The sequence below is a fragment of the Furipterus horrens genome, unplaced genomic scaffold, assembly GCF_987537825.1.
Source record: "Furipterus horrens unplaced genomic scaffold, mFurHor1.1.pri manual_scaffold_1, whole genome shotgun sequence".
Classification (NCBI taxonomy): Eukaryota; Metazoa; Chordata; class Mammalia; order Chiroptera; family Furipteridae; genus Furipterus; species Furipterus horrens.
Window position 1 is genome coordinate 47,857,901 of NW_028327171.1, and position 21,070 is coordinate 47,878,970.

The 21,070-nt window shown below is 43.1% G+C and overlaps 1 long non-coding RNA gene across 1 annotated transcript; it reads left to right on the forward strand.

Moving 5' to 3' along the window:
* The first annotated feature begins 2,449 nt into the window (after window positions 1-2,449).
* On the forward strand, window positions 2,450-3,949 carry LOC150021056 (uncharacterized). The gene is made up of 3 exons (XR_016511760.1): window positions 2,450-2,669; window positions 2,990-3,005; window positions 3,529-3,949. It is a non-coding gene; the product is annotated as an uncharacterized LOC150021056 (long non-coding RNA).
* Window positions 3,950-21,070: the final 17,121 nt, after the last annotated feature.

The following is a 21,070-nucleotide window of genomic DNA, read 5'->3' on the forward strand; positions in this document are numbered from 1 at the left end:
ATCAAGTCATTTGAGAGTCGTTCCAGACTCTTCCTAGGACTTGAAGCCCTGTGAATCCATACAACTCCCCAGAGACATGCTTATAGAAAATGCAATCAGCAAAGCTCCACAACTCAGCTAGTCAGTCAAGGCCAGCCCAAAGTCATTCCCAGAGCCTGAGAAAAGGTCTATAAAATCAGCTACTGGGGGTTGTTGGGATGGGAATTTACAACAACAAAGGAGTCTTTTCCACATATCCTTAGGGACATGGCTAAACCAGTAGTGAGTTGGGGAACAGAAAATCTGGGCTTAGTTCTGCCTTTACTACTCTTTCTGGTGGTGTGAACTGTGGCAAATAAGTTTTCTTTCCTGAACCTCAATTCCCAATTCTCCGTAATATAATAGTATTAACAACAACAACAACAACAACACCTTTCCTGGACATCATTTTGGATTTTCCTAGAGAGTCAGGGAGAAATGGAGCAAACATACTTGAAAAACTCTCTAAATGTCTCATTTGTCATCTCTTCCAGGAAGCCTCCCAGCACCCTCTCCTCTCAGGAGTTCTGGGTCTGGCTGAATAAACACCTTTTCTTCAGATTCCTGTGTAATGAGGATGGTGGGATGAGGCTCTCAGTCCCTCTGGAAGTGTGTTTTTAGTCTGTTCTCTTGATATCTCAGAACATCTATACCTTGTATTAATCCTTAGACAATCTCCAAGGCTCTTTCTAATTCTGACACGGTCTTGATTCTAGCAGGACATATCCCAGTGCATGGCTAGTACACACTAATATGAAAAGAAAGTTGGATCCTGGCTAATGTGGCTCAGTGGGTTGAACACCGGCCTGTGAACCGAAGGGTTGCCAGTCTGATTCCTAGTCAGGGAACATGCCAGGGTTGTGGGCCAGGTCCCTCTTTGGGGGCATATGAGAGGCAACCAATCTCTCACACAAGAATATTTCTCTCCCTCTCTGTCTCCCTCCTTCCCCCTTTTCTCAATAAATAAATAAATAAAATCTTTTTTAAAAAAAGAAAAGAGTTGGTTGATTTACAGTGGGGCTGGGTTGATGGTATTGGGTGGGCTGCTATGCCTTTTTCTCCAGTGTTCTATGTAAGCATTATGGTACAACACAAAGAGCACCGAGTCGGCACCCACGCTACCTGGATGGATGGACAGAGCTCTAAGCACTTGAGCATCCTTTGTAACTTGCCTCATCTATAATGAAGGGACACGAGTGATTGGTCAGCCTACCATTTGGTGCTATAAAACTGAAAAAGATTTTTATTATTGTCATTGTTTTACTGAATATTTCAGGACTCTATACAGAGGTACAATGAAGACATCTATATCACATGCTAAAAAGTGGAATATGCCAAAAAAATCATTTTGCAACGAGTTAGAATTTGAAACAGGAATTACTTATCAAACCAACATTGCCACTGGGCATGTTTTGGTTCTGAATTAAATTCTTTTTAAACTCTGGCTCCGTGGTGTAATGGTTTTGGAATTAGTAATATTAAAACATCAATTACACTAGTGAATAATGGTTTTATTTAAAACAGGATGAAAATGTTAACCCAGTGGTGCCCAGACCAAACGTAAGAACTCTAAGTGGCTACCCTGTGAATGTCAAAGGCCTTGTTCGTTACTGTTAACCTTTAGGTGGGTGGTTGAGACTCACACAGCAACCTGCATTTCACCAAGCACTTTCACCTCACTGCTCCTTAAAACCTTTTAGAGAATATTTGCCAACAACTTTTGTTACTGGCAGAGAAACTGTGGCTCCGAAAAATTTATTTGGTCAAAGTCATGCACCTTGTTGGGAGTGACAGAGCCCAGAAGGTCATAAGGCAGTTCCAAGCAGTGGAGAGAACGGGGGTGGAAGTCAGGCGTCAGCAGGTGTGGGTACCTGTATAACTTGGGGACACTTACTGGGTGTGAAGGGGGATAATGCCTGCCTCGTGGAGATAAAATGTATACAGGGCTTAGCCCAGGGCTGGGAACTAACTTAAATACTTAATACAAGTTAGCTCTTCTTCTCCATCTTCCACCTCCCTGTCTGAGGGTGCCCACGGGTGTTGACAAACACAGCCATAGGGCACCTCCTACTTACGCAGTTCCCGCAAACCACCCAGGAACATTTGCCTAACGGACCGGTCTGGAACTGACTAAGTTTCCAGCTCCCTCCCAGATTCTGTGTTCTGGGCTTTGAAAATTTTTCTGCATTTCTGTTTTTCTCTCCCTCAGCCCTCACAGCGCGCACCTCAGCCTGAGCCCAGACCTCCCCTGGCTCTGGGACCTTCCCAGGGGTGGGAGAAAGGGGGTTGTGGGGTGAGAGAGAATGCTTCATTTCTGATGGGAAAGGAGGAAAAAGGAGGGAACGCTGGAGCAGCAACTCCTCCCTCTAACCGCCCTGGGAGGGGGTCCCTGCTCTGATCTCCCAGACCTCCTCCCGTCGGTCACCTTCCACCAGACCTTTATTTCCTTCTCCTCCTTGACTCCAGCCCTGAGAGCCCAACTGCCTGGCAAGTCTGCTTTTCCTCTGGGACGTGGAGCCTGGAGCTGTCCTCCAGGCTTGCAGAGAACCTGGGACCCTGCTAGAGGCACGTTTCTGAGTCCTGCACCAGACCAGCGGAGAGAGAACTGTGGGGGAAGGGCCCGGTAATCTGTGGTTGAACCAGCTCCCCAGGTAATTTGGATGTGTCCAGCGTGTGGAAACCACTATTCTAGGGAAAGCACTGAGGACCTGTACTGTCCATTTAGCTTCTGGCCAAGTTAAGTTAGAACCTCCCAAGTTGCTGTTGAGCACTTGTGTCTGCTCAGGGGTCAGGGGTCAGGGGATAAGGAGGGGGAGGGGCAGCGGAACTCTGACAGCTCTGCTCTGAAGAAAGGCGGGGCAAACAGGCAGGAATCCAACTTTTTTGGAGCACCTTGTACTGGGCAGGCACTTGGCATCATAATTAATTTAACAATTTTTTAAAGTTAATTTTGTTTTTCCCTACATTACAGACTGGGAGTCTGAGAGGTCTGTTGCAGGAAGACAGATCTCTGGGTAGGGGCATTCTCATGCCCCACCACCCAGGTGGCATCCCGTGACTCAGGAGACGATGAGCAACTCTCGTCTCCGCCTTCGGCTTTAGGCTGTTGAGGCCACTGAGTCATGGAATCCTGGGTAAAACAGGTTCTGTTGTGTACTCCATCTGCTTCCTTGTTAATGAAGTCTTAAAATGGAGCTGGCCTTGAGGATTAGTGGATCTGCCTTGCTTCCTTGATAGGTGCTAGCTAAACCAGGAGTTACCCTGGCCGTATTTTACATATTAATGCTACTGTTAGAATTCTTTCACTTGTAAAATTCTCCTGTTGTTGGCTAGAATGTCATATCCCCCGTTCTATTTTTAGTAACTTTTGAAACCCTAATAAAAAGAGGATGAGGCTTCCCGCTCTCCGCTGATGGTCTGAGCGAGCCACAGCCCTCCGTTCGTTACTGGCCAATAATCCTGCCTGCCGGATTTATTTCAGCGTCCGAAATCACAACCAACGCAACAGAGGTCAGTCTGGGGAAAAGGTGAAGAGACGAGAGTGAGAGTCGCACAAATATAGGACCACAGACTGGATCACGGATGGGGTAGGACGTTACCCATGCAGCTTGTCTTGTTCAACATCTTCATTTTACAGATGAGGAACCTGAGCGCCAGAGAGGACGAAGGACTTGCCCAAGGTGACATAGAAAGTCAACGTCTACTAATTCCTCACCCAGCACTCTATCCCTGCGATTAAACTTCTTCTTTTGAAGTAATTTCAGATTCACAGGAAAGTTGGAAAAGTCGTTTACAGTTCTCTCACAGTGATCATCCTCCTTCCCCTAAAAGTAACACCTTACACACTCACAGCCTGATTATCAAGGACTTTCAGGAAGTTTAATTAACCTTTTTTATTTTGAGGTAGTTGTAGATTTGTATTCAGTTATAAGAAGTAATACAACACATACCCAGCACCACCAAGAGAGTGGAATTACGAATAATATTTCTTTTCTTTTTTTTTTTTTGATTTTCTGTACTCTGCATATTTATACAAGAATATAATGTTTAAAATGTAAAAAGAGAGAGAGAGAATACAGAGAGTTCCTGTGTATCCTTTATGCAGTTTTCCCAATAGGAACATTTTATCCAGAACTTTAATGCTTGTTTAAGTATTTTTGTTTCATTCTTCAGGTTCATCCTCACTCAGGAGAAAGTCCTCAAATCTCTTCTGAGGGGCCTAAGGCAGAAAATAAAAATAAATAAGGATGATGATGGTTTTAGCAGCAGGAAAGATGGGTCTCTGCCCTTTCTGGACCCACTGTTGCTTCTTCAGCGACTGCCTGCCCTTGCCTTCCAACAGAAAGCCCTGGTTCTAAGCTCCTGCAGGCACCTTCCAAGGGTAATAGTATTTGCAGGGGGAGGAAGGGAGCAGGGGCAGTGTTCCAGGAGTTTAAAACCTCATGAAACCTTGCACTTGGGAGGGTTCTGGGAGGGTTCTGGGAGGTCAGCCGCCCATTCTCCTGGAGCCTCTGTCATCCTCTGCTTGAGTGCTGCCAGCACTGAGAACTCACCCCTATCCAAAAGGTTGAAAACTTGAAGCTCTAGAAAGTTCTTTCACAAGACCTGAGAGCAAGACTGTGCTGTCTTGTTCATTGTTTTGTTTCTACCCCTTCCCCCATAGGGCTCCATAGATGCTCGCTGAATGAGCAGAGGAATGAGTGAAGTAAGGAGCAGACATTCTGCTTAGTCTGTGGGGCTGGGAGCGCAGTGCCCCTCTGAAAGGAGGCGGCAGGGAGCTGTCTGGAATGCTGCCATCACCACCGAGCCCAGCCTGCTAGAGACAGAGCCCAGCGTGCCTGTTCCTTGCTGAGGGTAGGAGTCCTTGGAAGTTGAGAGGGATGGGAGAGTTCCAGGGTAAGAAGTCCCTGGGGGTGAGAGTGGGGTGACTCTTTCAAGTGTTCTGAGTGCTATGGCCCAGTGGCAGCCCTCCTCCATGGCCCTGACTTATTACATTCCTGGGTAAGTTGAGGGAAATTCAATCCATATGTTTCTGAGTTCTTTACAAGATTCTCAGCAAGATGATGCCATTGTGTAAGAGCCATTTGACGTCGATGGTGCTGCTTTCTTTTTCCATTCTGAGAAGTGTCCTTGAAGAAAAGCCAGTTCCACCATCCCTGAGGAGGGAGGGGCAGGAGCACAGAGAACAGTCATATGGGGGCAACACAAGGCCTGAGAAGACTCTTTTCAGGGAGTCTCCAAGGGAGGCTAGGAGAACAGTGAAGACAGGAGCACCTGGGGCTCTGCCCAGCCATGTGCCCAGGTGGACTCTGCCAGCCCACCAGTGGAGGGAGCAGAGGTGGGAACAGCTTAAGAAGTAGCCCAGGAGCAGAGAGGGACAGCTGGCACAGTGGGAAGATGGGGCTTCCAGGAAGAGTACCTGGGTTTGCATTCAGGCATACCTTTAGTTAACTTACTTCCTCCCCACAGGCTTTAGTTTCCCCTTCTGCAAAGAGTGACTCTGCATCCTGCTCTGTAATCTTTGTGGGTCCTAATAGCTTCTTCTAGAACTCCCCTTTTGGTATCTTATTGTGGCACTGACTAGACAAATATTTTTTAAGAGAGTATTTTTTTCACTATCTTTAGTAAGAAATATATTTTACCAGTAACCTAGTATATACAACTGAAACAAAGATTTCATAGACCAATGCTTACCTCTTCTATAAAGATAGACATGTAAATCAATGGAACAGAAGAGAGAGTCAAAGAAAAAAAACCTATTCATTTATAGTCAATTGATTTACAACAAAGGTACCAAGGCAATTCAATGGGGAAAGATAGCTTTTTAAAATGGTGGAGGCACAATTAAATATCCATATACAAAATGTGTACATACATACATAAATACATATACTTAGACACACAATACACAAAAATGAATTACAAATGGGTTATAGACTAAAACGTAAGAGCTAAAAAAAAGGAGTGAACTCTGTGTCCATGTAACATAAAGGATGATCTTCACAAATATAATGTTAAGTGAAAGAAGGCAAACATGAAAGACTAAATATTTTGTGTTTCCATTTACATGAAAATTCTAGAAGAGGCAAACTATTTGAAACAAAAAGCAAAACATCCTTGGGCTGCAGGGCTATTTTAAGAGGTGTGAGGGAATTTTGTGGGCTGATGGTCATGTTTTGAAACTGGGGTTATAAGTGCACAGCTGTAGACATTTGCTAAAAATAATCAATATGTATATTTACAATGGATAAGTTTTATGGTATGTACATTATAACTCAAAGAGACATGGTAACTAAGGACTTCTGGCCAAGATGGAGTCCTAGACTGACATGCTTCGTCTCCCTCCACAATTAAGAAGGAATACAACTACCGCAAATAACCAGAAGTTCTAGAAAATAAATGGAAGTCCAATGTATGAAGTTATAAAGAAGTGGTGTTCATCTGGATGGGTAGGAGGGGCAAAGCCAGGGAGGAGAGGTCAAGCTGTGCTGGCGGTGGCAGCAGCAGCGACGGCGGTGAGACAGCAGTAAGCACAGACACCCGTATTTAAGGGGAGGTGAGAAGCACCTGGAGAGCATCCCCGGCTGCAGACCAGACCCATCAGCTTGTGATTCCAATGCCGGGGAAGGCAGATCCTCATTGCCTTGGACTGTGAGGCCCGGAGTGGGTGGGGATGGAGGAGGAGGCTCCCAGTCTCTAAGGGGAGAGTGAATGGCAGGAATCCATCTTGGAACCCCACCCCCATGCAAAATGCCACAGTGTGGTGAGAAGGGTCACCCGGTTGTGACCAATGCATGGGGCTCCACCCTCTATGGTGTAGGTGGTGTGACAGCCCTGCCCAGGAAGCAAAGGTAAACACAAAACTGTCAGGATGGCACAGATCATGATAGAGATCCCCATGACACAGCTGATCAGACAGCAAATATCTGATCTAACAAAGCAGCAGATAAGAAATCTTTCTGAGGCTCAGTTCAGAGCTTTGGTTATAAAAATGCTTACAGACCTAACAGCAGATCTTAAACAAGATGGGGAAGGAATGAAGGCTAGTCTTGCTGAAATGAACAAAAACACATACGAAACAAGTGGTGAAGGAAAGAAAACCAGGGATCAAATCAAGAAATCAGAACATAGGGAAGGAACAGTCAACCCGTGCAGAAAGAGGAAACAAAAAGTGAGGAAAATGAGGAGAAGCTCAGAAACCTATGGGACAGCTATAAGTGGGCCAACATCTGAATGATAGGGTTGCTAGAAGGTGAAGAAGAAGAACTAGAAATGGAAAAATTATGTGAAAAAATATTGAAGCAGAACTTCCCTTACTTGGGGAAGGAAATAGACTTACAGATTCAGAAAGCATAGAGAGTTCCAAAAAAACTGGACCCAGTGAGAACCACACCAAGACACATTATCATCAAAATGTCAAAAATTAAGGATAAAGAGGGAATCTTAAAAGCAGCAAGAGAGAAGAAGAGAATTATGTACAAAGGGGCCCCACTGAGACTATCAGCTGATTTCTCAAAAGAAACTCTGCAGGCAAGAAGGAATGGCAAGAAATTCAAAGTAATGAAAAGCAAAAACCTACAACCATGATTATTCTATCCAGCGAAGCTGTCTTTCAGAATAGAAGGGCAAAGAAAGTGCTTCCAGGACAAAGTAAAACTGAAGGAGTTCATCAGATCCAAACCACTGGTATATGAAATGATAAAGAGACTTGTTTAGGAGAAAGAAGATCAAAACTATGAACATTAAAATGAAAACTGTATCACAACAACCAACAACAGAAGCTAGGGAACTGAAACAAAGGCAAACTAAGTAGGCAACGAGAGTGTGAAAAGAATTATAGGTATGGGGAACATTATGGGGGGAGGTTAGTAGGGAGGGGGAAGGGGGAAAGGGAGGGAGATGGTACAGGAATTAAGAAGCATAGTAGTAGGGAGTGGAGTAGATAGGAAGAGGTTGAGAAGAACTATATACATAACCAATGACTACTAACTTGAAAAGATTAGAAAAAAATAAGTATATAGTGATTGATTTATTTTGAAAACTAAACTTTTCTAAGAAAAGGATTTTAAAAGTTTAAGCAAGTCTTCTCACATTTTAATATGCCACACCAACCAATGCCATTAGTAGACAATAATTAGTCCCAGTTTCAAGCATATAAGTTTGTCCTCCTCATGGCAAGCACACTCTAATGGTTCTCAGTGCTTGTGAAGCACAAGGAAGAAGGTTATGTCTTTCCTTAGGACAGGAACCAGATACCTTCAAAGATTTTCTGACTAGTTTAGGGGCTTCCAAACCTAACTGGTCACCAGGATGATTCATTGCCAGCACCTTCCTGCAAGACCTACACAGTGAGAGTCTCTGAGGTGCGGAGTTATGTTTTAGGATTCTATTCCTGCAAAGGTTTCCCTGGTTGTCAGAGAGACTTGTGAATATCGTTTGGTGAAATGAATGTAATCAGATCTCAAAGAACTGGTTTCCAATATAGTTAAATATCAAGGTTTGCAAATGAGTGACTTTTAAAGAAATTATAAAGCAAAGCATAGACAGAGCTGTTTCAATGATCATGCCAATCACTGTTCCTCACCTTCACTCCTTTAGGGGTGGAGCAACAAGCTGTTTGGTAGGCTAGAATTTACAACCCCCTGGGATTGATCTGTCGTTGACCATTTCAGATTCTTAGCTTTTAAAAGCCTCATAATTCTTCTTAGTCAACTGGGGAATACCACCAATTAATTTTTTAAATTGTTGGCTGCTATTAGTCAAATTGCCCTCCTGTGTTTATGGAAACTCATTTTAAAACCAAGTGAAGAGCTTACATTTACACTATTGCAGCTAGATTTTGGCTCTTCCCTCTAGACTCTTTCAGTTATTTAACATCCAGTTATTTAACAAACTCACTATTTATCTCAGATTTATATGGACTGTATGGTATTTATTTTCCTTGTCTCTTACTTTAGTCATCCTGCAAACCTGTTTTCACTCTCACTCTCCCCATTTCTTTCTACCTGCATCAGGAAAGTAGGGACCCTCCTCCTGCTCTGGTGGTCGGGGTGGGGCTCAGGACATCTCCCCAACTACTGCTTGCTCCCCAGGAACCTCTCTTCCTCAGCCACCTCTATCATGAACCCTCTGCTAATGATCCCAGTCCTTTCCTCCTCCACAGCATAGGAAGAGGGACACAAGTCTTTCCCCTTTAAAAATCAAAATCTTCCAGTGCAATAGTGCCTTTCCCATCCACCCTCCATCCCCTTCTCATTTCTGTTCCAGTCAAGCTTCTGGAGGGAAGAACATCTCCTGGTGCATGTGCTCTCCTCCTCCAGGGACTGCCCACCCCTCTGCTCCCTGGCTTCACTCCCCACTGTTCCAGGAAAACCGCTGCTGGATAGAATCAGTAAGGACCATGCAGTTGCCCAAATCTAATAACCCCTTTATAGTTCATTAATTTAACCTTCCTGTTGAGTTTGCTTTGGGGAACCATTCCCTCTTTAAAACAATCTTCCTTTGGTTTTTCTGGCACTGCTTCTTCCCTCTTCCCTTCCCACCCCTCCAGCTGTTCCTCCTTGGTGACCACTGTAAGCAGCTCTCTCACTTCCTGCCCCTCCCTTGTCGCCTTCTGTCCTCAGTTCTCCCCCACCCCCCTTATTATCTTGTGGTTCTCCAAGTGTGGTCCTTGAGCCAATTTTACCAGAAACACCCTATGAGCTTGCTTGTGGCTGAAAATCAAATTCCTAGGGCCCTAACCCAGACCTACCAAACCACAGTCTCTGGAGGGCGCCCGGGGATCTGCATCATAAAGCTCTCCTTCCTGGAGATTCCAAAGCACACTAAAGTTTCAGGACAATGAATCCAAAGACTTTCCCTGGGCCACACTCATTATTCTGTTTCCCACTTCACTGTCCCCACTGTGGCCTAGACCCTGTCTCATTGTTGTCCTTAAAATCTTTTGTGGGAATCTCACTCCTAGACATGCAGGCTAAGCTCCCATATCCTGGCATTAAAGGTCTTTGTCATGTGGCTGCTGCACAGCTCCTGGGTTGGGCTCCCCTCGTCCTCCAGCCCTCCAATGCACTCTGTACTCGCACCTCTGGTCCTGGCCGTTCTTGTTGCCCCAGTGCCCTCCACCAGGGTTCACCTGAATTCACCTTCAAGTCTCAGAAACTCCCTCGAATGTTTTGCTCTGAAACTACCTTAAGCTTCACAGCCTCACACAGTGTTTTCTTTTGCTTTTAGGACACCCACGTGTAAGACCCTCTGCACAGTATTGTGATCAGAGACTGATCTCCCCAGGCCTGACCAGGGCTCTGCACAATGGGGACCATTCCTTGTTCCCTCCAGGACCCCAGAAGCATAGGGGCTGTAAGGACTGAACAGGAAGATAGTACATGGTGACAGCCGTGGCAAGGGTGCTCCTGGCCCACAAATATGTTGAGTCCTTCACCTGGGTGATGGCTGACTTCACTCATCTGTTCATATGTTCCAGGCTCCAGGATGGACCCTGGGGTGCAAAATGTGAGTAGTCTCTGTTCTCTAGTGTCTCCTGTTGGGTGAAGGGTACAGAAAAACCAGTCCAATAAACTGGGAAGAGGATATTGTTACAGAGGGAAATGCAAAGAATTGTGGGAGCATAGAGAAAGGCAGTCAGTCCAGACCTTGGCTCAAGATGGAAAGTTCCTGTCCAGGGAAGGAGCAAAGTGGTAGGAAAGGTTAAACAGGCAGCATTGCAGAGGGTGAGAGAGCCTAGAAGGAGAGCATGAGGCCTAAGTCTCCATCTTGGTTCTGTCGCAGATAAACTGTATGACACGTTGCTTATACAATCCCTGAGCCACAATTTATATGTAAATAAAGGGAGGAGTTTGAACTGAGTTCAGTTTTCAAAGTCTTGAAATCAGAAATATGCACTTGTTACAAAAACTTTTGTGAAAGGTGCATCAATAAGGAATAGCCACCAGGTGGCACTAGAGGATCTCTTTCCGCAGAAACTTGGGGCTTTTCTTCTACTGAAGCCTCATCCTGGGGTTGGTTCACTAGAATTTGGGCCTGATGGGTGCCACCAGTTTCAGGTCCGACCTCTATGTGAGGGTCTTCTAAGACATATGAGCAGAAGTTCTCATGAAAGCTCTCACTCTGGGGAACTATTTATTAGTTATTTTCGAATACACAAATTTAAAACGCAACTCCTTTGATGTCAACTGAGGCATTTGAAGATTATCTCAGCATTTTTATGCTACAGCTCTGGTTCTGACCACATACGTTTGACATGTGGAGAGAGATATTTTGTACAGGTCTTCGTGGGACAACCTGCCCTTGTCTCGGGGGCGGAGTTGGGGGCGGGCTCCGATCACAGGAAACGCCATGAACAGCGTTGCAAAGGACCAGTGTCCCGTTTCTGGGGCTTTGAGCAAAGCTGGGCAGTTGGGGATCATTCCAGTTCTTCATGTGGCTGGATTTGAATCAGATACCCTTGTGAGGATCTGATGAAAGGCGTGGACCCTGTCTTCTAGAATATTTATAATAGGCATGTTATTTCAGTATCTTGTCAGACCACCTCTCTGGGAACCTAGGCCCCGGACCACCCAGATTTCCTCTAGGCTGTAAGAACCTGATGTCGTCTAGCCACCCCAATGATCAGCTACACACGTTAGCTCCCCATTTTGTAGAAGACTAACCTCTTGGTTATTTTCTCTGGAGAAGAAAGTGGAATGACGAGTCCTGAGTCTTATCATGGCTAATATCTAAATAGTGGACCAGACAAGGATCGCAGATTACTCTGAGGTGTTTGGGTCTGGGTTTCCCGGTGAATGATTCAACCCTGCAGAGAGGCTGCATTCTGAAGCTCTGCTGCTGAGAGGCTGAAGAGCTACACACTTCCGGGCTAGTGCCTGTCCCTGGATGGGACTGAGCCTTCGCTGCACAGGCAGGACAGGAGCTTCCTGCCAGGTACACCCCTACATCTCTGTCTTTTCTTTGTTAATCTTTTTTTGTGCTGAAAAATGCCAAAGATTCTGCCTGCTTTTCTGTGCACTGTGCATCTGCTTCACATATTCAGGCCTCTGGGCTTCCTTATTTCCTGAGGCTAGCAACCTAGAAGCACAAGGGGACAAAATGATAGCCATGATCTTGGGATTGGGAATCTCTGGCTGGTGCTGGTTCTGCCATATATTAACTGTGAGGCTGTTGACATCAATTATAAAATGGGAATAATGACTTTTCACAGAATTCATGCATTTAACAAATACGCATTAAATGCCTGTTAGCTGCGACTCACTGCTCCAAGCACTGTGGGTGCAAGAATGAGACAGACATAATTTCTCTGTCGTGGTGAAGTTGACAGTCCAGGGTAGTTCAAGAATCAAACCAGAAGACATATTGAACACCTCCTGTTAAGTAGGACATGCTCTGCTGACATACACTCATCTTACTGTTTTTGTTTGAATGGTTTTGCAGCCCTTTTGAGCAGGAAACAGCCTCAGGGTCACAAACATTCCAAGCAGAGTTGATGACCTCACTCCTGGTGGGTGGGAAATTGTAATGGGGCTGGCTCCTCCTGGTCCTCCGTTTCTCCTTTGTAGTTTTTCTCCTAGAAGATAAACTGGTTAGGTTGGCACTTCCACTAGCCAAACAGAACACAACTTTCTCCACTGAGGTTTGGACAGATAAGCATGGTTTTGCAGAGAAGATAGGCAGGACCTTGTACCCTCGGGTATCCTCCAAGTCTGTGTCCCTCAAGGGTTCCTCTGTCTGACCCAACTTCCCTTACTGTGTCTAGTGCTGGGTGCTCAGCTTCATCCCCTCACCTTATGTAGTTAAAAAAAAAAAAAAAAGTTGTTTTTAGCACAACTAAGTCAGTATGGCATTGGGAAAGAATTTTGTTAAAAATGAAGAAAATGATAAGCTGTACAAAATGAGACCTGTTTTTAGAGAACAGGGTTTTGAGCAAAAGAATCTGCAGCAGGGAGCTCTGAATCCCCTTCTCCAGGAATATCTACTTCCCAGCACCCACCTCCACCTGTGGACCCCCAGCTGGCCCAGCGTCTTCTACACCAGTCCCCTTAGTGAAACTGTGCAAGGTGGTTTCCAGAGGCCTTTGTTTCCTGGTCACTCGGGTAAGTCGACCCTGGTCAAGGACCAACTCCAAATAACCTGCAACTAAGCCTTTCCTTTTCTCAAAAATGTCTCACCCAGTCCAAGTTATTGAGATGTGCTGAGGTCACTGCTGATTTGAAACCTTCTTCTGCCTTTCTCTCAGTGTTTCTTGTATTTATTCTCTCCTGGTTCACCTCTATACAGGGTCAATTTCTAGCCCTTCTAACTATCAGTGCCCCTGGTTGTGTCTCTCACGGAAATTTCAGCTTGACCAGGACACTTACTTTGGGTAATGGGACAGGAGCAAACTCAATGATATAAGCAGGAGTTTTTAAAAAGTGCTTGATTCCTCTCTTGAACCATGAGAATATGCTTGAGCTGGGCTGCTGGATAGATGTGACAGACACATGGAGGAAAGCTGACCAGAGGGTCCCCAGCCAACCCACCAACTTACAGCCACAGACATAAGTTAGCCCTGTCAAGATTGGCTGAGTGGGCCCAGATCAGCAGAACCACCCAGCTGACTTGCAGATTTATGAAAAATCAAAGATGGTAAGTTTTAGGGTGACTTGCTCACTCGGTAGTACCTAGCTGATGCAGCTGTATTGGTCAGGCCATTATCATGTCTTTCTTAGGCTGTAGTAATGGTGATTCATTGGTAATTCAATGTTAACTCACCTCTTGGCCTCCAGGCAACTTTATTCTAATCTAGCCTGCACTCTGATATCTGAGTGATCTACTCATGTTACTATCAGATTGAACTGAATCATTACCTGAAGAGGCTGTGAGGATCATTTTGTCCATTGCCCAGGCGAAGAAACTGAGGCCTAGAGCTGCAAAATAACTTCTTCACATCACAAAGACTCAGTGGCAGCCCTAGCCTGCCCCAAGACTAGAGCCAATATCTCCAGACCCTGTGTGTGTTTCCTCCCTGCACCAAAAACCTGCTACTTGCTGAATATGTTGCTGTTGAACTTCCCAGGGTTATAAACATTCCTAGCTTGAAGCTTTAATTCTACTTTCTTTGCTCCTTAAAGAAGGTAAATAGGAAGGGGGTGAGAGTGATATTATTCAAGGAACAACCTTGATTTAGAAAGCAAGGAACCACTGGAAAACTGTTTTTAAACACAGCTCCTCTCTGAGTATGGACACAGCACTGCCCTTGAGACCCACGCTCTGTGAAGACTGTCTCGGGGGCTCAGGGCAGAGCCATAGCTCTCTTCCAGCCATACCTGAACCCATTTGGGGTATCCTGAGCACTGGCCAAAGCCTGGAAGGCTCAGAGCTATGGAGAAGAATGCATTCTCCCAGGCAACTTGATTCCTAAAAACAACTAGTACAAGGCTTCCATTTCATCTTATAGCTTCAGGGGTCCTAAATTCTCACAACCATAGGTTTTATATGTATAAAGTAAATTAATAGTAGTGATGAGAATCTGGGAGACCCTGGATCCCCATTTTCTACTCTATCCTCTTTTCTCTCCAACAAGGTGCTTCCTCCCAGTAGGGCTCTGCCTTTGGATAAGGAGCTGTCTGTGGACAGGTTAATGCTGAACAGCTGCAAATCCACAGTCCAGAAAACTCTGGACAAGAAAATGGGGCTCCTCCTCACCCCAAGTGTTTAAAAAATGTGAAATATTATCTCTCTGCTCTCCCCAGCATGCCTCTCAGTCATTTGAATAATCACCTGTCTTTTTGGTTGGGCTCTAAATCCACACTGAATATTTCAGACAAGACCACTAATTCAGAGTCTGAGTCCACTCAGGAGGGTGTGAATGGGTGGCTGTTACTAAAATCTCCGTTTTCATGGGAAAATGAGTTAGACTTGAGATATTTTGTTCTGTGAAATTCAGAAAATAAATTTTCCTGGACAGAGTAAAAAAGCAGGGAAAAGAAAGACTGGTTAAGAATTCTGAAGATGAACCCTTTCCTGTGTTTCTGAGAAAATTGAAAAACACTTGTCTGTTCTGCTTTAAAGAATACATATGTGCAATGTTTGGGTGCAAAAGAATTTATTTAATGCAACCCTTCCTCTGCCCAACCTTCTCACATTCTTTGAATATAAGGACAGCCCATGGGTCTTGTGAGGTGCTGGGAAGACTCCCATCCTGGCCGGTGCTCAGCCTTTGAGCCCTTTCTTTCTCACATGCCATGGATCCAACTAGTCAGGAAATCCTATTGACTCTGCTTTCAAATGTATCTAGACCCCAGCCATTTCTCATGTCTTCCATTGCTACCCCTGTGACCTGAGCTATCAGCATCTCTCACCAGGATTATCACAATTGCCTCTTAAGTCTTCCTGCTTCTGCCCTTGCTCCCTGCCCTCTATTTTCAAAATTACAGCCAGAGTTGTCCTGTGAAACAAAAGTCACATTAAGTCATTTCTCTTGCAAACCATTGCATTAAAAAAAATTAAAAACTGGGGATTCATAATGGTGGAAGAGTAAGTAGAAGCTATACTAACCTCTTACCAGGACCAATCTGGAATTACAACTAAATTGTAGAGAAATCATCCAGAAGAACGAACTGAAGACTAGCTGAAGAGAAGCTTTATAGACACAGACAGAAAAAAGAAACCACTTCACCACAACGTGACTGGTACAGAGTGCAGAGGAGGTATGTGAGAGCTGGATAGGCTCCCATGATTGGCAGCTGAAGGGCTGGAGGGACATTTCAGTGGCTGGGAGATTCCTCTGAGAAATGTGGGGTCTAATGCCAAGCTGGGATCCCCAGCCTACAGTACCAGAACAAGAAAGAAGCCCAGATAACATCCAGCTGTGAAAAATGGTGGGGTTTATGTCTGCCAGGGAGAGATAGCTGGAGACACAGGCAGCCTCTTAAAGGGTCAATGCACAAATTTTTGTTTGCAGTCACCTACCTTGGGCTTCAGCAAAGGTAGGGCAGAGTGGACTAGAGATACTTGAGGAGAGTCTGGGGATGATGGCTTTGGGGAGAGAACCGAGGGAACAGCTGCCAGGATCTCTGTGCTGAGTCATTCCCGATATTGCAGGAGCCATCTTGCTCAGGCAGAGCAGTCCCTTCCAAGTGGCATCAGCTTGAGGAGAAGCAATAGCCGCACCTGCAGGAATTACTATGCTCTACCCTGTGGTACTTAAGCCTGACTGCTGATCACAGGTTGACTAGATTAACAACTAAAGGAGAAACCACAGGTTGTGGATCCCTGGTAGTCTCAAACAGGCTGCTTGGGGCCAGACTGGGACACCATCTGACATCATCCAGGGGCAAATCCAGAAAGAGAAAACAGTGGTAAACACTACATTCTACTGAGATGAATTTCACCACAGTCTTCATGATTTGTGTTAGTTTCTCCCTTACATAGCTTTTTAAAATTTATTTCTTATCCTTCAAGTTTGTACCTATTAGGTTACTAGTTTATATTACAGTTTATTATAAATCTCATATTTTGCTCCTCCCTTTTCTTACTTCATTTCACCTTTTTCTCTCCTTTTCTCATTTTTGTTTTAAATTCTATTTTCTCTCTTGCTACAACTTGCTTCCATTCTCTACTCTTACTATTTCTCCCCCTCTATCCTCTTGTCATTAGTCAAAATCAGAGTAGAATTAAATGACACAGAGGCTAAAAGAACAATTCAAAGAACCAATAAATCAGGATCTGGTGCTTTGAAAAGATAAACAAAATTGACAAACCTTTAATTAGACTCACCAAGAAAAAAAGAGAGAGAACTCTAATACATAAAATTAGAAACAAAAGAGGAGAAAATACAACTAATACCACAGAAATACAAAGGATTGTAAGAAATTACTATGGACAATTATATGCCAAGAAATTTGACAACCTGGGTGAAATGGAAAAATTTCTAGAAACATATAATCTTCCAAAACTGAATCAAGAAGAAGCAGAAAGCCTGAAAAGACCGATAACAGCTAGTGAAATTGAAGCAGTAATCAAAAAACTCCTGGCACACAAAAGCCCTGGACCAGATGGCTTCCCAGGCAAATTTTACCAAACATTAAGGAAGACCTAACTCCTATCCTAATTGAACTCTTCTAATAATTCAAGAAAAAGGAAGACTCCCAAACTTTTTTATGAGGCCAGTATTTTCCTAATTCCAAAACTAGGTAAAGACACAACAACAACAACAACAACAAAAACTAAAGACCAATATCACTGATAAACATAGATGCTAATATCCTCAACCAAATATTAGCAAACCAGATCCAGAAATACATTAAAAATATCATACACCATGATCAAGTGGGATTCATTGTAAGAATGAAAGGATGGTATAAAATTGCAAACCAATAAAGTAATACACCACATAAAATGAAAGAAAAAGTCACATGATCATATCAACAGGTGCTAAAAAAGCATTTGATATAATACAGCACCCATTTATGATAAAAACATTCAGGGAGAAGAGGGAGCATACCTTAACAATATAAGGTCATATATGAGAAACCTACAGCCAACACCATACTCGATGGGCAAAATCTAAAAGATTTTCCCCAAAGGTCAGGAACAAGACAAGAATTTCTGTTTTCACCACTTTTATTCAACATAGTATTGGAAGTTCTAGCCACAACAATCAGACAAGAAAAGGAAATAAAAGGCATCCAGATTGGGAAGGAGGAAGTAAAAGTGTCATTATTTGCTGATGACATGATAGTGTACATAGAAAACCCTATAGGCTCCACCAAAAAACTACTCAACCTAATAAGTGAATTTGTCAAAATAGCAGGATACAAAGTCACTATTCAGAAATATTCAGTTTTGTACACCAACAATAAAATATCAGAAACAGAAACTAGGAAAAAAATTTCATTTACTATAACAACAAGACAAATAAAGTACCTAGGAATAAACTTAACCAAGGAGATAGAAGAACTGTACTCAGAAAACTACAGAATGCTGAAGAAAGATTTTAAGAAAGATACAAATAAATGAAAGCATATATTGTTTTCATGGATTAGAAGAATTAATATAATCAAAATGTCCATACTACCCAAAGGAATCTATAGATTCAATGCAATCACTATTAAAATGTCAATGACATATTTCACAGAATTAGAACAAATATTTCAAAAATTTTATGGAACCAAAAAATGACCCCAAATAGACTCAACAACCTTGAGAAAGAAAAACGAAGTAGGAGGGATTACAATACTTGATATCAAACTATACCACAAAGCCACTGTAATCCCACAGTCTTGTACTGGCATAAGAACAGACACATAGATCAATGGAATAGAATAGAGAGCCCAGAAATAAACCCAGGTGTCTATGGTCAATTAATATTTGTTAAGAGGGCAGGAGCATATAGTGGAGTAAAAATGGCCTCTTCAACAAAGGGTGTTGGGAGAACTGAAATGGTAATGCCAAAATATGAAACTAGACCACCAACTTATACCATACATCAGAATAAACTCAAAATGAATAAAAGACATAAACATAAGCTGTGACACCATAAAGGTCCTAGAGGAAAACATAGGCAGCAAAACCATATATCCCATGCAATAATATTTTTGCTGATATATCCTCTAGGGCAAGAGAAATAAAGGAAAGAATAAACAAATAGCCCTACATCAAATTAAAAAGCTTTTGCATGGCTGAAGAAAACATTATCAAAATGAAAAGGGAACTAATCATATGGAAAAACATATTTGCCAATGATACCTTGGACAAAGGTTTGATCTCCAGAGTATATAAGAACTCATATGACTCAACAGCAAGAAGACAGACAATCCAATTAAAAATGGGCAAAGAACCAGAATAGTCACTTCTCCAAGGAGGACATACAGAGAGTCCATAGACATATGAAAAGATGCTCAATGTCACTAGCCATTGGAGAGATGCAAATTAAAACCACAATAAGATTTCACCTCACATTGGTCAGAATGGGCATCATTAACAAATCAACAAACAACAAGTGCTGGCGAGGATGTAGAGAAAAGAGAACCTTAATGCTCTGTTGGGAATGCAGACTGGTGCAGCCACTGTGGAAAACAGTATGGAATTTCCTCAAAAAACTAAAAACAGAACTGCCTTTTGATTCTGCTGCTAGGATGATACCTGAAGAATCCTGAAACACCAATTCAAAACAATTTATGTACCCGTATGTTCATAGCAGCATTATTTGCAATAGCCAAGTGCTGGAAACAGTCAGAGTGCACATTGACAGATTAATGGATTAAAAAACTGATTCATCAGCACAATGAAATACTACGCAGCAGAAAGAAAGAAGAAGGAATTCCTACCTTTTGTGACAGCATGGATGGAACTGGAGAATATTATTCTAAGTGAAATAAGCCAGGTGATGAAAGACAAATACCATATGATCTCACTTACTAGAGGAATCTAATGAATGATACACACAAACAAGCAAAATAGAACCAGAGGGTGGAAATAAGGAACAGACTGACAATGATTAGAGGGTGTGGGGGAGGGGGTTAAGGGTCTAGTTAAGGAACAGGTATAAATGACCCATGGGCATGGGCAACAGGGTGGGGAGTGACTGTGGGAATGGGCTGTGGGCAGGACAGGGGAGAACAACAGGGGAAAATTGGGACAACTGTAATAGAACAACAATAAAGCAAATAAATAAATAAAATGAAAAATGAACTGCTGAAAAAAATAAAAAACCATTTGTATTCTCAACAGATCATGGAAATATTCTATTAAACTATAGAATCTACGTGTCCTTTGTTCAATCACATTAACTACAGTAGCTCTTGGGTTTGGGCCTAATTCTTTTATTTCCATTAAAAATTAAAAATTCCTGGAGATGAAGTAGCAGCAGAAATAGGCTGAGATTTCTTTGAGGTTATTAATTTTTATTTCCCACTAGCTAAATTAGGCCTGAGGTTCTTCTGAGGAGTGCAGAGCAGTGATTTTTAGCAGCGCCCTGCCAGAGCAAGTCCAAGGGAGCCATCCAAAGCTGGGACAAGGGAGCAGTTGTTGGAAAACAGAACGCCCTTGAAAATCAACTGGAAATAAATGAGCTCTGAGTATGCTTTATTAACCTGTGAGTGTTCCCCCCTCTCCCAATGTCTTTCCTTCAAGGGGCACTGTGCCACCCAAGTTCCTAGACCTTCTTGCTGAAAAATCTGATTTGAATAATGAGAGGTAATATAGATAATGGCTAATAATTACTAAGCACTTACTTTATTCCAGATACTATTCTAAACATTTTATATCATTCAGTCAATAAATACAAGGTGGGACAAACGTAGGTTTAGAATTGTTTTTATGGAAAATAATACAATAATTAATAAATAGTAGAACAAGAATAAACTCTGTAAACCTACTTTGCCCCACTCTGTATTTATTGAGCACTTATTACACATGTAAATAAATAAAATAGAAAAATAAATCCTGCCCTCCAGAGCTTACATTCTAGTACAGGGAGACAGAAAATATATAAACATAATGAATAAGTAAATTATATTGTATATTAGGAAGTGATGGGGCAAGGAAAGGTCTTTTGAGATATATATAAGAGCAGATACATGGTCCAGGTAGGCCTCACTGAAGAAGTGACATCTGAGCAGAGATGGAGGTGGTAAGGAAGTTATCTGTGTGATTACCTAGGAACCAGTATTCCAGGTAGAGGGACCACCCAATGCAGATTCTGGGGTGAGGGCAACCTGGATACTCTAGGACCACCAAGGAGTCCATGAATGAAGTGGATGATAAGGGATGATAGAAGTGATGAGGTCAGAGACATAATGGTGGGCAGAAGCCATCAAGGGCTTAGAGGGTCACTGTAAGGGCTCAGCTTTCTCCATTCATGTTGGGAGCTACTGGAGGACTTGATTTAATGTGACTTATGTTTTACAAAATTTCTCTGACTACTGTGTTGAGGATAGAGTGTAAGGTGCAAGGGAAGACATAATGGGACCAGTGAGGTGGATATTGTAATAATACTGGTGAGAGATGATGATAGTTCAGCAGAGGTGGAGAGAAATGTTTGATTTCAGACATATTTTAA